The sequence below is a fragment of the Perna viridis genome, chromosome 9 (assembly GCF_037379345.1).
Source record: "Perna viridis isolate PV_CMFRI_1.1 ecotype Kerala chromosome 9, ASM3737934v1, whole genome shotgun sequence".
In the NCBI taxonomy this organism is placed as follows: domain Eukaryota; kingdom Metazoa; phylum Mollusca; class Bivalvia; order Mytilida; family Mytilidae; genus Perna; species Perna viridis.
The window spans coordinates 26,498,888-26,511,589 of NC_142453.1; the positions used below are offsets into that span (position 1 = coordinate 26,498,888).

At 33.7% G+C, this 12,702-nt stretch overlaps 1 long non-coding RNA gene across 2 annotated transcripts in view; it reads right to left on the minus strand.

Annotated features, from left to right (window-relative positions):
• Nucleotides 1-12,702, minus strand: part of LOC148607542 (uncharacterized) — a 36,226-nt gene that overhangs the window by 15,559 nt on the left and 7,965 nt on the right. The window lies entirely within an intron of this gene.

Here is a 12,702-nt window from a genome sequence, read left to right on the forward strand (position 1 = left end):
TATGATAAAAATTGTTATTCCAGATTTGTCGTAAACTACAATATTTATAGCGAGCGCCACAAAGCAGTGCAAGCTCTACCGTTATTATGTGTACTTTCTAAATTTCCCTTTAGGTTCCCCAATATACTTATGAAAATAAAAGTCATGTCCCGGAAGTAACAAAAAGTGACTGTCCTTACGGAGAAAATTCATCATTTCCTTCAATCAAACAAATAAAAATATATAGGTTAAGATAATGTTCCAGTAAAAAAGTATAAGAAGTCACTGGTGACCCAGGGTTATATTTGAGAGAAACTTGTGGAAAGAAAATATTACCCGGACTTCCAGGTTAAGCAGCGGAGATACACATTTTTATATTCACATGTTTCCCGAAGATTTTATAAACATAACATTCACTTTTTCTAAATAAGTATAACAAATTAGAAAAAGACTTGAAAACTATCAGAAAGATTTTTTACTGAAATGTAATCTTAACCTATATATTTTTAATTGTTTTTCAAATAGAAATATTCATTTTGCTTGCTGCTTAAATATAAATAAAAATATTGCACTTGCAAGGCAAAAATTTCATGCGGGTTATTTTTTTTCCATAGTAATACACTTATTAAGATGTTGCATTGCATGTGTTGAAAAATTAAAAAAACACCATTTAGCAGGGTAAGAAATAGTAGCCTGTCCGCCAGCCCGAGACTTTTTTGACAAGGGTAACCATTTCAACAAAAATCTATAAAGCCATATAGTAAATATATTGAAAAATTGTATTCAGGACTGGCTAGAATTTGAATGAGTTTCCTACCCTGCATTCAGGTATAGGAAAAACAGTAGTATTTATTTTCCTATACTGACAATACTAACCTTTTCAAGTTTTTCAGTAATTTCTTATGTACATTCCATACATATAATTCAATTGATAACTTAAAATTATATACCAGAACATGTACTGATACAGTGTATGTACAATTCCATGTTTAAATTAAAGCCTTGCAGCCAGGAAACATAGCCATATACATGTACATATATTTCTTACAATGCAATTTCTGCATAAAGAACTGAATATCATTTTTCCCTCCTATTTAAATTATCAATGAAAATACTACAATTTCTTTGTACCGTGTATATTGCCCTTACTAGCCTAAGAAGTGAAAGAACGATCAACACAATATTTTATCATACCTTCGTTATTTTTATTGTTCCTGTCTTAAAAATGAAAACCAGATGTACATGTACACAAAGGAGTATCAATGTATTATTCATGAACATTCATGCATGTAATAATGTACAATAATATGGGTTCAGGCAAACTGTTTACCAATATGTTCATGTATAATTGCATTTTTACGTGCACTTCTCTACTGCTTGTAAGACTTCAGTTATCCCCATTGTTATGCTGCAACATACATGTATATATTCATACGTTGCTTTCATAATCTGTTGTGTCATGGAATTTAAAACTTGTTCATGTTGTTTGAGTGTTTCCTTCATTAGGCTTTCTTGCTGAAATTATATTCTAACACTTTGGCATTTCAAAGGTCGATGCACAGTTGTATTTTGATAGTACTACGCTGGCATAATGTACTATATCAGGATAGGCAATGCCCTTTATGTAATTCTAAAGAAGTCGGATATGTCAAAATGTCTTTTATAGCTTCGGCAATACATGTAGATTGCAACTATAAATAAAAAAGAAACAAGATTAAAACCTTGTGCTTACATGTACAATGTAAATGAATGAATTACTAAAATATGTTTTGTATCCAGTGCCACAATCATGAAGTACCTATTTCCTTAATTGTTTAAATAAATCAACTTGGTTATGCATAATCATATTCATAAATTAAATTCTTCTATCTTTTGATTACAGATGGTTATCTAAAAAATGTTTTTTTGAATTCACATCTTCAATACAATTAAATAAAATGGGCTGTACCAATGGTCTGACAGTTCTTTATTCCAACAGGTTGATGGTCTGACAGTTTAATAGTCTGGCAGTTCTAAGAAATTTGATTGAAAAGTAAAAGAAACAATTCATCCATGTACATGTACATATATACCTCAGTCTATAGAGATATATAACCATCAGGGGTTTCATTAATTTTTCAAGCCGGAGGTTCTTTAAAGAAAGTAGAAGTTACCAAATAAATTCAGCAAGGGGTCTGGGGCCGCTTAAGGCCCCAGTGCGTCCACGGCAACCCTTCGTAGGGAGTCCGAAGGTGGGGAGGGGCAAAGCCCCCCGGAAGCTCCTGGATGTAAGCCTTTTTTGTTCAATTTTGGCTTGAAAATATGGGATTAAGTCTGCAATATTTGATTCAATTAAAACATACAAATTTGAAATCAAGATATATGATGAATCGTAACTGATTTAGTCTCAAAACCCAGAAATCCAGGAGCTCCCCTTGATTCCCACCAGATACATTTCTAGACTAATGCTGATAAACTTTGTTGACTGTTTAATACTATGCCATTTTATACGAAATTCTGATAAATGTCATACTTTGTTCTCAGGCTTTTATGTACTTGTTGCAAAATTTAAACACTAACACATGCAAATAAAAGCATAGGAACAAAACTAAACATTTAATGAAATTCCATAACATGTGGTGGTTCCTGGTGCTGATTAAATTAAAATTCTTCATAATAAAACTTCATTGTTGTTTATTGCCTATAATTATTACTGTGACATGTAGAGCAATTGCATGTGTCTTATTATGAAATGTTGGTCTAAAAATCATAGTCTGATAAAAAATTCTTTGCTTCTTAAAAAGAACAAGGCTGGCAGTTTTAGTCTGGTTGACTTTAAGATGGTCAGAACTTCCGATGGTTAATTACATACATTTTGATAATTAGATATATATTTTTTGTAGGTTTATTGACTTTAATTTTAATGATAGGCGGATTGATTTTCGAGTGCACCGCAATTTTTCACTGTATGTTAGGTGCCGATCGATAAATTATTTCCTCAGTGAAGCTTAATAGCGATTTAATTAAGTAAATCTTAATTAAGTTCTTTTTACATATTGTATTTTCATGCTTTTGTGTTATTTTCTATTGATTTTCTATTGATATTGTATTACTATTGTGTTTGTATTTTTTGTTTTGATTGGTTATTTTCTTGGTTGACGACATAGGTACATTGTATTTCATTTTTCTATTTTCAGTAAATCGTCAACATCGTCAACATCATCTATATTTTTGTTCAGCTAATGAAATGTACTCTCTGGAATCTCTGGACTCTCTGGTTGTTGTCATTAAAGATGTTACGCATTTACTTATATATTTCCACGCCCATTTGCCAGCCAACACAAGAGAAATGCATAATTTTTTTTATTTACATATTAAATTCGATGTTCCGAGTTAAATTCGGACTTGTGCCGTTAAAATTAGTATAAAATAATTAAATTAGGCTATTAATTTAAAATTCGGATATTCCCGATAAAATTCGGTGTGTACGATAAAATTAGGATACACAACGTATTTAAATTCGAGGTTGTTCCCATTTAAATTCGAACTTGTTTCTAATTAAATCCGACGTTGTTCTCGATTAAATTCGGTGATGTTCCAGTTAAATTTTCACTAATTTTGTTTAAAGTGTGTCATTAATTTCTTTTGAAACCTAAATTTTTCACGAGTGTAGGTGGCGCTCTTCGTAAAGACAAAATGCTAGTGCCCGGAGAAAATGCTTTAAAGACGCGGTAATCTGTAAAATTAAAACGTGAACATGCTAAAAGGTGTTGGATTCAATGTACAACAACAAGAATTTTTGTGGTGTAACAATGAAATATAAAATTATGAACAATAGATATCACCACTACAAAAAAGTATAGACTTTATGCCGTTGTAAATTAAAACAGCTTTATAGGAGCCGGGTAGTTAACGGGTATTTCTCAAGGAATAAATGTTTTAACTTGGAACTATACGCATGAGAGCAGAGTATAGACGAATGTGGAATTCAATCCTCTCATATAATTATAATATCACTTGCTAGATTTTAAAATACTGGTGTCATTGCTTAATTGTCTCGGGCCAGTAGATAGAAAGGTTGATGCTGTATTTTTGGATGTGTATTGGTTTTTTGTTTGTTTGTTTTTTGTTTTTTACAGTAAGACAACCATGTGAAATTCCGATTTTCTGTTTGTCATATTTTTAAGCAGATTCGAACAGATTCGGCTGTACACTAGTACTGTACGTGCGATTTTTAGCTTATTTATCTATTACGAATACATTGTGCACATTAAAAGTGTCAACTGCGGTCGGGTCCATAGATTCCTAACTGATGGGTGATCTTTCGAAGAAAAAAATCGGTATTATACAAGACTGGAAAAATGTTATGACTCTTATACATTCTATAGATTTTTGCATGCACACGTTGTTTCTAATGATTTTATTTACTAGTATTCGACAGCTACCTACTGCATTACATGTCTCCACGGGTAGTGCCATAGACCTATAGTTACAGGTCTATGATTGTGCGGTACTAAAGAAAATTATAATATTCAACCAAACTGTAAAAAGGAAATCTGGATGACCTTATAATTACAATTTAACGTCTGAAATTAACTTTACAAAGTATATTCTCAAACAAATATTTCAGTTTTACTTAAAAAATAATTTTGTAAACACGTACTTCAGTAACCGCAATACCTTTTCATCTTACAGGACTGTATCAAGGACTGTATATAATACATTGTATAGCTTTAATGCTTGAGGTCACTACTCTATGGTCAATACGTAAATTGTACATGCATATATTCTCAAGCGAATACTATGTAATAACTTTTAAATCCTAGCTTTTCACAATGACAAATTTCATTTTAAGAATAAAAAGGGAAATTAGATGAGTGACACAACATACAAAAACTCACTAGCTCAGGAGCAAACATTATAGGAGTTATTAATCAATTACAAGTTATTGCAAGTTTTATGAATATAAAATAAAAAAAGAAGAAGAAAACAACCCCAAAAAACAACAAAAAAACAGTTAATTCGATTTAACAGAAGCCCATAATCGTCTCCACTGTGGTAGCATTTTACAGCGTCCATCAGTTTCTTACCCTGCAGTGCAACCACATGTGCTGTGTACAGCTATGTTAGTGCCTCAGCAAACTTCTTCTGCAAGCTGTGGAGGAAAAGCATTGTTACGCACGACTCAAACAACATTCTTCACTATGTATATCTACATATTATGTTTATTGACAGACACGACAGGTGAGCTGTAAACGTTCATTTACATACACAACGCGAGCACACACTACGTGCCGATTGATTGACGCTCCAGGGCGATACATAAACATCCTTCTCCTAATCATGTATCACTTGTTAAAAAATCGGAGTCTTCAACCTCGGGGTTTTCTTTGGAAAGGAGGAGGGGGTAACCTCCGATGTGATAGGAATGAGCCGCTGTGCTGTTCTACCGCACTGTCAACGATTATGGAAAAAAATATTAAAAGGCAATTCAAATTATGCTTTGTAAGTGTGATATGCAAAAACACGCCACAAGTTTGGGGAACTACAGATTCTTTACAAAAAACAATGCAAGTTTTTGTTATCATTTTCCGTTGCGTAAAAAAAAACTTTTTTATGGCAGTCATAATTTGAGTTTCTCATTCGGCAAAAGAACAACTCAAATATTTATCTCGTTGATTTTATATATTTTTTTAAATCGCTGTAAATATAATAACATATACATGTATGTTATTTTTTTTTCTATTTTCAGATGGACGGAATATGTAGTGATTTTGATAGTATCACTTTACTTAAAGTGTGTGAACTACACGCTTAGATTTAATTGATGCTGGTATAAACTGTCGGTGTACGGATAAGATTAACCCTTTATAAATCCTGTCTTAGTAATATCTTATAAAATTTTCAAAGATCACGTTATCAAGTTGATTTCGATGTTTACAATAAACATGAAATTATGATGAAATGAAAAAAGAAAAAAACGGGGTGGGATACAAGGATAATTGGGTCAACAAATTTTGATTGCCACAGGAAATAGGGAGTGGTGGGAAGGATCGGGTAATTTAGCATACTGTGGCGGAGCGCAAAGGTTCTTACTCCGATTGAATACCACACAGGCGGTCAGTCTAACCACCACAAAGACCGGCCTTAGTGCACTAAGACAATAACAGTTGTACTAAGACCAATAATATGATGTTTTTTTCTCAAATAAAAGTACCACCACCGAATTAGTTATCTAAAAATGCATATGTTGCACCTAATTATACATAGAAATAGTCATCGAATAGTTAGATATTTAGTCATTTGTGCAAAGTTTTCTGTTTGTGGGGACAAAGACCACGGGTACATAGCGATTTCATCTCTAGAACTTACTTCTGTTGGTAAACACACAGACGTGAAAACACAAATTGATGTCAATGTATTTATGATATAGATCACAATAAATTATGGAATTTTCCCTGTACATGTATAATAAATTTCTAAATTTCACATGTGAAATAAAGCCTTTAGTTCCGCTCTCGGATTTTCTTAGGCCAAAATACTGATAAATTTAAAATTTATTTGAAAATTGCTATAAACTGTTGAGAAAATCTATAAGATAAATATGTAACCAATTGGTTATTGTAAATGACCAAAGTATAATAATATCTTGAGATTTAACTGTTAATTCTAGGGGTTCTTCGGCACTTGTGATCATGTTTTGGTTTTTTACTCTAACCAATTAATCATCATATCTATATTTTTGGAAGAACTATGAAACTAAAAGAAAAATCAGACAGAAACAACTTTTTCAAATTTCCTTTAACCTCATTCTTATGCATTTCAATAACAAGAATATGTCATTTCTATAAGTAATAACATGTATTAAAATCACTTGTCAGTTCGGAAAAAAAAAACGATATCCTTTTATGATTTTAAAGTACATGAAATAATAAATTATCGATGGTTGCCCCATATAGTTATAATACTGGTAAATGAAAACATAGTCACTGTCGGATGTCCGCATGGCTTTTTTTAAATAGGAACAAGCGAATTCTCATATATATTTATGTTGTTTTTTATTTCAAATTGTTGAAAATGCATGCATTTACTTTTATTGCTCAAGTTGAATAAATTGTTAAGGGATTTCATTTTTCACATCATTTCCTATTTCAATTTCAACTCAATTTTCACTCTTGCGATTTTAAATTACATGAAATATTTAATGAATAAATTATCTACAATTGAATAATAAATGAAAACCTAGGCAATACCGGATGTCTACACGTCTGATTTTAAATATTTTGAACCAATGTTCAACTAAAAAATAAAAATATCCACACCCAATTGTAGACATCAAAGAGTCCAGGTCAGGGTATGTTACCCACGTAATGGCTGACGTGCCGGAAATACTTTGTACAAAAGAAGTCTAAAAATCTGACGATGTAATTACTTTTTTATAATTAACTTACAGCATTACGTGCAGTTTTACATGTCATTTCCACTGGTAGTACTTTTACTTGTGAAAATTGTCTTTTACTGGTTTGTTTGTTTTTTGTTTTTTTTTGTTTGTTGGGGTTTAACGTGCGAGCAGCAATATTTCACCTATATTCAGACGATGAACATGAAATTGATGATCAAAATGAACATGAAATGATGAGGAAATGAAAAAGGGATGGGACACAAGGGCAATGGGGTCGACAAATTTTGATTGCCACTGGAAATAGGGAGAGGTGGGTAGGGTCGGGCAATTTAGCCTCCTGTGGCGGAGCCCTATGGTTCCTACTCCGGAAGAATACCACAGTAGGGTTCTTTAACGTGCGAGGAACGTGGGATCTTTCCCAACACGGTGCACCATTATGGTTTGCGGCCAGGTTTTCTGAATTATAGCCTGACAACCCCAGCATGTAACACGCCAGGGGTACCCCCATTCCACCACCTGGGGCACACATCCCAGTTGTTTTGTGGGCAGAGCGCCCTAGTCCGCGGCTAGATTTCTGAGCACTATTAAGTCGCCTTTTCCGACAAGCTTAGCGCTGCTGCAGGCCTATTCTTCTAACATCCGGACCTGTACGGGGTTCTTTTATTGGTCTTAGTGCAACTCTTATGGTCTTAGTGCACTAAGATCGGTCTTTGTGGTGTTTAGACGGACCCCCACACAGGGTTCTGTAACGTGCGAGGAGCGTGGTATCTTTCCCAACAAGTTGCACTTATATGATGTGCGGTCGGGATATCCGTATATTTGCCTAACGATCCCAGAATGTAACGTGCCAGTGTTACCCCATGTACAAGGTTCTAAGCACTATTAAGTCGGCTTTAGCGACAAGCCTGGCGCTGTTACCATCTATTCTTTTGACACGTACTATGATCCGAACGGGGCTAGAATTTGTTTTAAAAAGACAGACAAAACCCCCTTTTTAGCTTACTGTACAATGCTATTATCTTAGTAGTTTAAAAAAATGAACACTTTTAACTACCTGTTAATTACATAAATGAAATAAACATTCTGTTCTTAATCGTTTATGGCTTGTTGAAAAATCGGAGTCTTCAACCTCGAGGTTTTCTTTGGGGAGTAACTTCCGATGTGATAGGGATGAGCCGCTGTGCTGTTCTACACAACTGTCAACGATTGTGGGAAAAAAATATTAAAAGGCAATTCAAATTATGCTTTGTATGTGTGATTTGCACAAACACGCCACAAGTTTGGGGAACTACAACTTCTTTATAAAAACAACACATGTTTTTGTTAGTATTTTCCGTTGCGTAACAAAACCTTTTTTATGACAGTAAAAGTTTCTCATTCAGCAAAGGAACAATTCAAATATGTATCTCGTTGATTTTATCATTTTTTTAAATCGCTGTAAAGTATATAATATAATAACATATACATGTATGGTTTTTTTTTCTATTTCCAGATGGACGGAATATGTAGTGACTTTGATAGTTTCACTTTACTTAAAGTGTGTAAACTACACGCTTAGATTTAATTGATGCTGGTATAAACTGTCGGTGCACGGATACGATTAACCCTTTATAAATCCTGTCTTAGTAATATCTTATAAAATTTTCAAAGATCACGTTATCAAGTTGATTTCGTTTCCAGATAATCTTTTGTCATTTAAAGATGTGCAATTAAATATAAACTTTAAGAATATCCAAGCGATGGACATAAAATGGATGTTACAATAAACATGAAATTATGATGAAATGAAAACAAAAAAAAAGGGGGTGGATACAAGGATAATAGGGTATACAAATTTTGATTGCTACTGGAAATAGCGAGTGGTGGGTAGGGTCGGTGAATTTAGCATCTTGTGGCGGAGAGCAAATATTCCTACTCCGATTGAATACCACACAGGGTTCTGTAACGTGCGATGAGCATGGTATCTTTCCCAACAAATTGCACTTTTATGATGTGCAGTCGGGATTTCAGTATTTTTGCCTAACGATTTGAGAATGTAACATGCCAGGGTTATCCCATGTACACCTTGAACACACAACCCTACTGCTCTGTGGGCAGAGCGCCTCGGCCACCGGTCAAGGTTCTAAGCACTATTTGGTTGCTTTTTACAACAAGCCTGACGCTGCTGCCGTCTATTCTTTTGACACCCGGGTCCGCACGGGGCTAGAATTTGTTTTAAAAAGACAGACAAAACCCCTTTTTAGCTTACTGTACACTGCTATTATCTTAGTAGTTTCCAAAAATTAACACTTTAATTACAGGCTTCATAGTAAAACGAAAGTAGAATGCATCGTTATATGTGCCATCCCGCCGAGGCGGATGGCAAACGTTTAAATTTCGAGTACTTAAATTCAAGCTGAAGCTCAATTTTGTGTTAGTTGTCAACATGATAATTCGATAGAATATTTGTTTAGATAATAAATTATTTCCCTAGATGTATTTATATAACCATGACACAAAAAAGGAATATCTTAATCATTAATTAATGACTTTGCCCCTGGGCCCTGATTACCTACTTACGGTCGGCTATGCAATACACACGACTGTCAAGAGAATTCACAAGGGGTCTGTGGATACGGTTTTGTAAAATGAATGTAAACACCTTGCACTGACAGTGTGATATACATCTAATTAACGGCCTAATGCACTTCGCATTGTTTTGTATATTCTGCGTACGTGCTTAAATCTAAGTGTATATCTCGAAAATTCAAACAGTCGTTATGCCACTGTTTTCCGTGGTTCGTTTAACATACTTCAAGTAATCAAAAAACTATTGTTTGTACTAAAACGGGTCAGATATGTTTAATTCACATTAATGCTGTGGTCATAAATGTTTGTCCATGGCCAGACTGAAATCAACAATAATCGTTTATATCAACTCTAAATAAATTAATAACTATTCTAGATGTACATGTATCTAAACTTGGATTGTGATTAATATTAGACACAGAATAATATAATATCAAAATCACACTATCACATATTTTCACAAATTCCTGAATGGTTTCAATAACAGTTATCATAGCCAATCCCTTAATTACTTTTTGATGAGTTAAATACTGTGGTAGGAGTTCTACCCACTTAAATATTATGACATTAACTGTCTGGATTGCAGGAAAGAAACTTGTGTACCCCTTCCCCAATTGCCGAAAAAACCTACCCAAGCCTATTTGTTTGTTGTACATGTATGCTATTTTTTTATTTCATTTTTTAGTACTTCGTACTATTGTTTATACTTCTGATAATATATACACGAGATTAAAAAACGGGGGACAAAGGTCATTTAGGCCTTAATTGATCATAGTTTCATTTCGCGTCAACGTTTTTCAAATTATATTATTTTGGTACTTCTAGTTTTGTATAAACCCAATATCTGGAGGTAATATTTATGAAAAATAAAGATATGATATACTAACGAAAAAAAAAAAATAATTTTAGATGGAGGAGCGTAGATCCGGTACACCCGTCCTTGGATTCGTGCCTGCAGATTGAAACCGTTCCATTGGTAGTGAATCAAGATTTTGTTTAAATGTAGCGTAGAATAGATTATTCCGAAACCAAGGAGTTAAATATAAATCCTGGCCGAAACAAAAATAATTATATTTAAAGGGGTAAAAAAGCAGTCTTTGGTGGTCATATATATTGTTACCTGGGGATACATTTTAGATACTATTATAGCATTTCAGAGTCACCAATATTTTGTAAGATTGTGAGTCTCAAAAATCGATGTACAATGTAATCAGGCTTTTCAAAATGCGAATTTGGACTTAAAGAGCTAAACATGTTACAATATTGTCAGTGTGACATTTAAGGGTGATTGTTATTTTTCTGACTTGTAAATATTGTCAGTGTGACATTTAAGGGTGATTGTTATTTTTCTGACTTGTAAATATCAATATTATTTGCGTGTACACATTTGAATCATAATGTATTGTATACCTATATACATAGAGGTGTGGCTTAGTACTGAAACCTAGATTATACAGCGAAAAGAGCATACACACGGCGTGCGGTTCAAACAAAAAATATTGGCCCGATACCAACCGTTCCTGCTGCTGCGTTCCTGCTTATTCCACTACAAATACTTGATGGCATTTCAACCGCTAATCATTTGCATACCTACATGTACCTATATCTCAATTGCATGAATATTTATCGGTGTCTTCTGGAATATGCACCAACTCTTCAAAAATGGAACTGAATTGATTGCATATTGAACTTACCCTGTATTGCATGGCACTTAAAATACTATGCATACTTTCAAACCAGTTATCTGATTCGCATGATACCTCGCTACTTCGGCTGGCGGGGTATACAAAACCCAAGATCAGAAAAAAAACAATGTTTTAAAACTATTTATAAAACACTTGATATATGAACACAAAAAATAATCGAGAATGGCCCTTGTTATGGTTTTATGGATGATATAAACAGCGCACAATCCGATTACATCTACATGTCCGTAAATACAGTACATGTTTACGGCAAATTCGAAATATTGTATAGGTTTCAAAATGTAATACCCAATAAGCGGGGTCTAGATTAAGAATGGTGTAGGGGATGCATTTATTTTTTTCCTCATTTAAATAAATCTTCAAACTTAGATTATTAAAACCATGTCACTTAAGTTACATAATTTTGTTATTACATATATCCACATGTAGGTACTGTTAATGTTTATTTAAGTGTGTTTATCCCCTTTATAATTGAGAATTTAATCTATTTAAAGCAAAATGATGGGCATTTGGTAAGAATCGTCTTTTTTAATAAAACAAGCTGTTAATACCATATGTTTTTATAGACTTGACATGTATACATTTTTTGGTCTGTAATGAGCGCCCCGTACGGAGATCTTGATTAGTAGATATTGGCAGAGCCAGCTTCCGTGAAACCTTACCGAAGAACTCAGGCAAATATGTCCTACTACATGTAACAGCCAAGCGGCTGTGTTGATTTCCTGGCTCACTCTCATACAAATGTACCCTATGCGGGTCTGAGAGTATTAAACACGCTAAAGTAAGTCAACGTACAGAAGAGTGAAACAAATCTAGATCGGACACTCCCCCCCTTTTTAATGTAAAATGACCCTCCCCCTGATTTTGCAATGCTTTAAATAAATGAGGTCTTTCACATATCACTGGTTTATTCGGTATACAGTATATTATAACAATTCTTAGAGAAAAGTAGATCAATATTTGACACAAGACATTCTTACTAATAAGTGTGTGATACTTTTATTCTTTTAGTGGTTTCCATGTACCATGGTTTTTGTTCTGCATGCTCGCCAAGGGAACGCTCTTCTA